Here is a 6,982-nt window from a genome sequence, read left to right on the forward strand (position 1 = left end):
CCACTCGGTAAAGCATGTGTCTTAACCAGGGCAGTGGAGAGCGGGGCACTCGGCCCCACGTAGTCATTCGGGGATCCAGGCTGGGCGACACTCTGCCATCTTTAACATGCAGCTCCCCAGGTGACCTTGGCAGCCGCTACTGCAGTCAGCGGCCGGGTGCAGAGAGCAGGTGAGCGGTTCTATGGGCTGGGCCAGGCCCCGTCTGTTCTGTGGGCCACGACTGGGGAGTGTGGCGCCATCTAATTGCAAAGGAGGCTGGGAGGGTGGGTTTTGAAAAGTAATCTCTTAAGGGGTGTCCCCACAGCGTGCTGTCCTGGTGAGTCTAAAAAGCCAGTTGCCCCATCTACGCCCATGCCACCCTGAATTTGCGGGATCCCATCTGATCTCGGAAGCGAAGCAGGGTCGGGCCTGGTTAGTACCTGGATGGGAGACCACCTAAGAAGACCAGGTGCTGTAGGTGTTTAAAAAATAAATAAATAAAAATAATAAAAATCCAGTTGCCCTGCATCTTCTGACCAAAGCGCGGGGAGCCCAGGCCCAAATGTGGCCAACCGGACCTTTTCTCCCATGGCTTTTCAGCTTGAGTGACATTTGCTGGGACAGATTTTTTAAGAAATGAATTAATCCCAGTGACGGTTGGTGAGACCTTCGAGCTCTTCATGCCGCAGGGTTGTCTGGAGCTCGTTCCTTGTTCCGAGACCAGTCCCCCAGCCTCCCACGGTTTGGGGAGCTCCCTCGTGGAGTTCCAGGAAAATGCCCTTTGCTTTGACGAGACGAAGGTGTGGCTACAAGCAGCCGGCAAAGAATGTCCACTGGTGTGGGGGCCGCCCTATGGGCAGTTTGGGGTGACCCAACCGGACCACACGTCATGCCGGCAGGAAGGCACTGGGGCGTCCAGCCATTCTCGAGCCGCATGGTCTGTGCTTTTCATGAGGACCAGTCACCGGAGGGAGCTTTGAATGGCTGAGTAGACACCATCCAGCGTTAGGAGTCTCGGGGAGACTTGGAAAGGAGTTTGTGGGTCATTACCTTCTGCTCTCAGAGACGGGCTGTCGTTGGTTCAGACAGGGAGGGATCTTGCAACGCTCAGGGGTCATACGGGTCCTTAAGTTGCTCATGTTTTATTGGGAAGTAAGGTGACCCAGTCCGCCTCCAGTTTTGTGACGACTGAATGTGATGACGTATAAAACCATTTTGAAAGCACAAGTGTTGCCCACAGGAGAGATACTTTTGCTCTGAAGTAAAACACATAGAAATGTCGATCAGAAACTGACGTAGGAAAACAACACAAAACAAACGACGACAATAATAATAACACCTGAAACCGAGCAAACGCGAGTCCTGAGGCAGAAAGGCAGCACTGCGCATGCGCCGACCGGGTCGGGCGGGGACAGGGTGGGGGTCGTCCCGGGTGGCATGGGGACGGAACTCGTTCTCAGATATTTGCTCCATTCGCAGAGTGTTTGAATTTTTTAAATTGCTAAAAACAACAACAACAACAACAACAACAAAACAGGAAATTTCAAGAAAATGTTCTGACTTCCTGTTTTTCTTGAACAACCCAAGATTCTGCTACTTCGCACCCCACCGCCTCATGGTGGCTCGTGGCAGGGCCGGGGGACAGGCCCCCTTTGGGCAGCTCGGCCTCTTCTCTCGTTAGCGTTGCCGGGTAGGCCGGCGACACTGGCTGTGCAGCCCACGGGGGTTTGCGGCGTGTACCCGAGGAAATGAAGCGTGAGTCCGCGGGTGGCAGGGCCCCGTCGTGGTCCACGGGGACGCCACCCGAGCTCACCCTCACCTCTCTCCTTGCCTCGACTTGGTCTCCGTGTGTGTGTGTGCGCAGGACCATCAAAAACTTCATGTTCAGAATTTCTTCGTCATTTTAGGGTTCTCACGTCACTGTCCGACCCCTCCAGGCTCTTCCCGGACCCCTGGACCCAACTCCCGGAGCGGCCTGGGTGGGAAGAAGGCCCCGCGGCTGGGGCATCACGTTACCTGGAACCAAGTCCATTTTAATGACTTTCGGTGGCGTCCCAGTCCCCGCCCATTCCCAGGCCTGGGCCGGGGAGATGTCCTCCACCGCCAGCAGCACCAGAGCTGAGGGGCTCGTGATGGGGAGAACGATGGGAGGAGCATCGACCAGGAGAAACGTCCGGGAGGCGTGCGGGCGTCTCGCGCTGGCCCGGGGAGGCGCTGTTAGACGTGAGGATGAAAGGGAGGGCGCCCCGGAGGGTCGTCAAGATAATTTCTCAAGAGCTAAATCAGTTAATGTCTGAAGATTTGCTTCTCGGCGGTGACACACTTCCAGCCCCACTGGGAGGGACTGGAAAGAAGAGAGAGGGCCTCGCCCCCAGCAGAGGATGAGACAAGGCTCTTGGGGTCTTTAAACGAAGCAAAGTGTGTTTCTTTCTCTAGACCGGTTGCGACACGTGTGCCTTGAGCTTGTTCCCGACCCAGACATCTTAAGAGTATTTGCAGTTTCCACATTCATAATTTCTTGCCTTTTCAGAGCTGGGCGCTTCAACCTGCAGGCCCGGGGTGTCCCACCATCGCCCCCCAGCCTCGGCTAGCTCTCCCTGACTTCCTGCCCTTGGACCAATGATGACCGTAGTGTGGACTCACTTGACAAAATGCAGCAAATCTTTATTTGTTGAGAGCCTACTGTGGGCCAGGCACCCGTCTGCTCCTTGGGAAGTGGGGCGGTGAGCATAGGACCCCCGCTTTCACGAAGCGTAACTCCACGGGATGACCGAGTGGGATAACTGCAGAGGACAGGGCAACCTAGTTCAGCCTCCTCTCCTCCCCAGTAGCAGAGAGCCAGTTTGTCTGGGAGCACCATGAGTCTAAAGTACTGGATTTCCCAGGCTCCCTTGCAGCTAGGGCTGGTCACGTGACCAGTGTCATTGCCAGGGAGAAGCAGATGTTAGTGGGTGGGGCTTCCACACAAACTCTCCTAAAGGGTGTTCCCGTTGACCTTCCCCTTTCGCCTTCTGGAACCCTGGGGACAGAAGTCACATGTAAGCATAGTGGAGTGAGCAGAGAGAAGGAAATCAGTTTCTTGAGCAGGTAAAATAGTTCCGCCTCCAGAATCCTGGCTATGCTAGGGAGGTAAACTCGTCAGGTAAGTCACAAGAATTAGTTCTGATACCTGATCCTCTTTTGTCCATCTGAACCCAACTCTGATTGTGAGAGCCAATAATCCAGACACAATATTTTGAAACAGTGACCTTGCTTTTCGCACGGTATTTTTCTGAGGTCATTATTAACATGCTGCTGAATGGCAAAATGTTTGTGCTCTAGAACCTTCGGCAGGGTGGGACCGCTTCTCAGAGTGTCCACCTGTGACGCCTCCAGTCTGGGGGCTTCTGGGTAGCTGAGCTTCTGGCATAGTGGCTCGGGGATCCAACTGTGGAGGCGCCAGTGAATGAGGGAGGAGCTGCACAGCCTTTGGGGACTCAGCCTCAGGCATCACGTGACAGGCTTTCTGTTGTACTCCGTGGAATAAAGCAGTCACCAGCCAGCCCAGATTCAAGAGCAGGGTGGGGGGACCCCATCTCTCAGAGGGAGGGGTATCAAGGAAGGGTAATTCTTCTAAGACCTCCGTGCCCCCCAAAGCTTGATTCGTGGCTGCGTTCTCCAACAAGAAGTTCCCCCCCCCCCCACTCTGCCTGGTCTCCTCCTCCTGGGCACATTCCCTTGGCATTTGTCCACCCCCTGCCCAGTTTCACTGTGTAACTGCCTGGCTCGTGGGGTGGACTTGACCGGCAATGCAATCGGCTTTGAGCAAAGATGAGATCTCATTGTTTTACGGTCTTCTCACCCAAGAGACACGTCCCAACCGTGTGTCCCCGTCATCCTCTCTCTCTCTTTTTCTTTGTATTTCTCTTTTTCTCTTTATCGCTCTGGAAGCAATATTTATGGGATTAAAAACATGGGTTTTAGGGTCAAAGAGACTAGTGTGACCTCAGGCAAATGGCTGAAGTCTCAGTGTCTTCATTTGAAAAGCGGGCACTGTGCGAGTATGAAGTGACTGAAGGCGTGTGAGCCTCGAGACACTGCCCCCGGCACGGAAGCGCATTTGGAAACGGCATCTGCTCTCACAGGGACGTTGCTAGCCTCACCATCATCCGCCTACCTTCATTTCGCTTCCTATCCATGGAGCCCCTCATGAGATAAAGCCCGGAGAAAGCAGCTCCGCCGAGAGCAAGCGCGGCCCGATCCATCGAATCAGGGCGAGGACGAGAGGGAAGGAGTTTGGAAAACAAGTGAGTCTACAGGAAGTCTGGAGACTTTCAAAACAGCCTGTACCAAAACACAAGAGGGGCGAGTGGCTGGTGACGCAACATCTTTAGTCAAAGCGGAGAGGAAATCGTCCTGTCCTCTGTGGGCCCTGGGGCTGGACCGGCCCGGCAAGGCGTCTATTCTTAGAGGCCCAGGATGCTCATCTGGCACCAGCCGGGACCCCGGACCTCACCCTGTTCACCCATCACCCGCTCGCTTCTCTAACATACGCTGCTCGGCGGACGCGTGATCGGTTTTCGGTTCCATACGCACAGATGGGCGTTCACAGACAGGTGCGGGGCGATAAGAAGGAAATATATCCAGCTGTTACTAGTGCGATTTCCGGGGCGAATGTGTTTGACCCTTAGAGTCAGGAACGAAAACGATAGGTCAGTGTGCCCGCGCGCGCATCGGGAGCATGGGCAGAGCTCCTGGAGGAAGGTAACTTGTCCGGCGTCATATTCATTAGGTACTTTCTTTGTGTTAATTTTTTAAAATCCAAGTCACCCCTTTCTCTATCCTGCAGTGTTTGCCATCACGTCAAAATATGACACTTAGCAAACTGAGCTTCTCTTCTTACGAGAGGTTGGCTCCTCTCATTCCCCGTACTGGGCGGGGTCCCATCAGGTGACCTCGCGGTGGCCTCTCAGCTGCATGGACAAACATGTATCTGGGACAGAGTAGGACAGCATTGGTGACTGTCACACTCGATCCTCACAGCTCGCTCTGAGACTGGGCTGGGGGTAGGGGGCTCTGAGTCCTTGGCAGGAGGCTATTTCTGGACTCAGCCAACCAGACGTGAACCACTGTTTTGAAAATTCTTTTCTGCGGTGCTTCTTTTCACGCTATGTTGATAGTGCCCAGTCTCCGCGACTGTGGGTGCTGGTTCCCAAACGTTACCTTTGAGATTGGGCACCGGGTCCTCAGCTTATCTGCCAGCAAAGCTACAGCAAAGGTGACATGGTCACCGAATCGCCTCACAGCCACCGCGACGGCCCGTAAACCGCGTCCTTTCTGAGTCTTCCTTCCTGTACTTCCCGCAGTAAGTGAAATGGAAGAGAGTAATGGGATCCACATTTGCTGGAGTCTGATTTCCCGTGACATAGACCCAAATCGCCACCAGTTGTGTGAAAACATCATATTCAAGAACAGATTCGGGAAAAAAAAAGGAAGACAGCGAAGGCACCGCTCACGGAGGTCGCCTACTCAAACGACAGCTGGAGACACCACACCCGTGTCCTCGGGAACTTCCCCTTCCGGTTGCCTTCCGGAACCTTCGCGGCCTGCCCACCTCCTGCGTTGGACATCAGGGTGGCCTGGCTCTCGAGCGCGCCCGCCTGCAGGTGGCTCCTCTCGCCCGCCTCCCACAGGCCTTGGCCCCGCCTCCTGCAGACCTCGGCCCCGCCTCCCTCAGGCCTTGGCCCCGCCTCCCGCAGGCCTTGGCCGCACTTCTGAGCAGCTCCGCAGCACCGTAACGCCAGGGAGGGTGCGCTCACCTCCCGGCTGGTTTGTTTGCAAACTCAGATGCTTATCTGCGCCCGGTGCTTGCTCCGGCTCGGCAGGAAAATCCGGGCAGGTCCCCGCGGCCGTTTTGCAACCGCCACACCCAGCTGGCCGCTGTCCTGGAGCTTCGGGGGAAAGACTGCGTCAGCCATCAGCCTGCCTGCCGGGCGGGAGAGTCCAGGGCCGCTGGGGGAGGCCCCTCCCCGCCTTGCACACGCACACGCACCTGGGGCATAAGGAAGAGGCACCGGGCGGTGCCATCTCACCCTGGCACTGTGTGGATGGTGGGAGGGGCCAGGGCAGGGGGACACTGCATAATGCCTTCGCACTGTGAGAACCGCTGGCTGCGCTTGGTACCAGCCGGCACTCTGCTCGCTCGGGCTCGCGTTCTCTCACATTCCCACGAGTTGGCGACGGTCGCGACGCCCGTTTGATGAATGAGAAAGCCGAGCTCAGAGCCATAACTTACCGGCTCGAGATCTAGCCGCTCAGAGTGTGAAGTCAGGATGTGACCCCGGTGCCCACGGGACACGGCGAGTCCAGATTTTATCGGAAGGAACAGGCAGACAGAGAGACTAAGTATAAAAAGGGGCGGGAGGCGGCTGGTGTTTCCAGAAACCGTGCATATCGTAGAGGCGGAGTTGCTTAAGCGTGAGACTGAGCCGCTGCGTTACTTTGCTGGGGTCCCCTTAGCAAATCACAACGCCGAGTGGCTTAGGAATGCAGAGATTTGCCCTCTCCCAGTTCTGGAGGCATCGGGAGTCTGGGGTCAGAGGTCCACGGGCTCACTGCCTCTGAAGGCTCCTTCCCACCACTTCCAGCTCTCGGTGGCCTGAGGTGTCCCTTGGCTGTGGCTGCGTCACTCCAGCCTCTGCCTCCGTGGTCACCTGGCCCCCCCATCTGTGTCCTCGTCTTCCTCTCTGGTCTCTTGCAGAGACACCCACTTGTGGATTTGAGGCTCACCGTAAAACCTGGGACCTCACCTGGAGATCCTTAGCTACTCGCATCTGCAAGATTCTGTTTTTGAACAGGATCACGTTGGCTGGTTCTGGTGGATGTGGATTTGGGCGACACCGTTCAACCCAGTGCAAGACTAAGGACTTTGTTAGTCCCGGGCTGTGAAGAAAGCTCACTATTTCTGCAAATACCCAACCAAATAACAAGCTTTTTGATTGTTTTAACTCTCAGCTTGAGTTTA

General features: G+C 55.7%; 1 pseudogene; it reads left to right on the forward strand.

Annotated features, from left to right (window-relative positions):
- Positions 1-341: 341 nt before the first annotated feature.
- LOC112478405 lies at positions 342-460 on the forward strand (annotated as a pseudogene).
- Positions 461-6,982: the final 6,522 nt, after the last annotated feature.

This window comes from Pteropus alecto, unplaced genomic scaffold (assembly GCF_000325575.1).
Source record: "Pteropus alecto unplaced genomic scaffold, ASM32557v1 scaffold213, whole genome shotgun sequence".
Classification (NCBI taxonomy): Eukaryota; Metazoa; Chordata; class Mammalia; order Chiroptera; family Pteropodidae; genus Pteropus; species Pteropus alecto.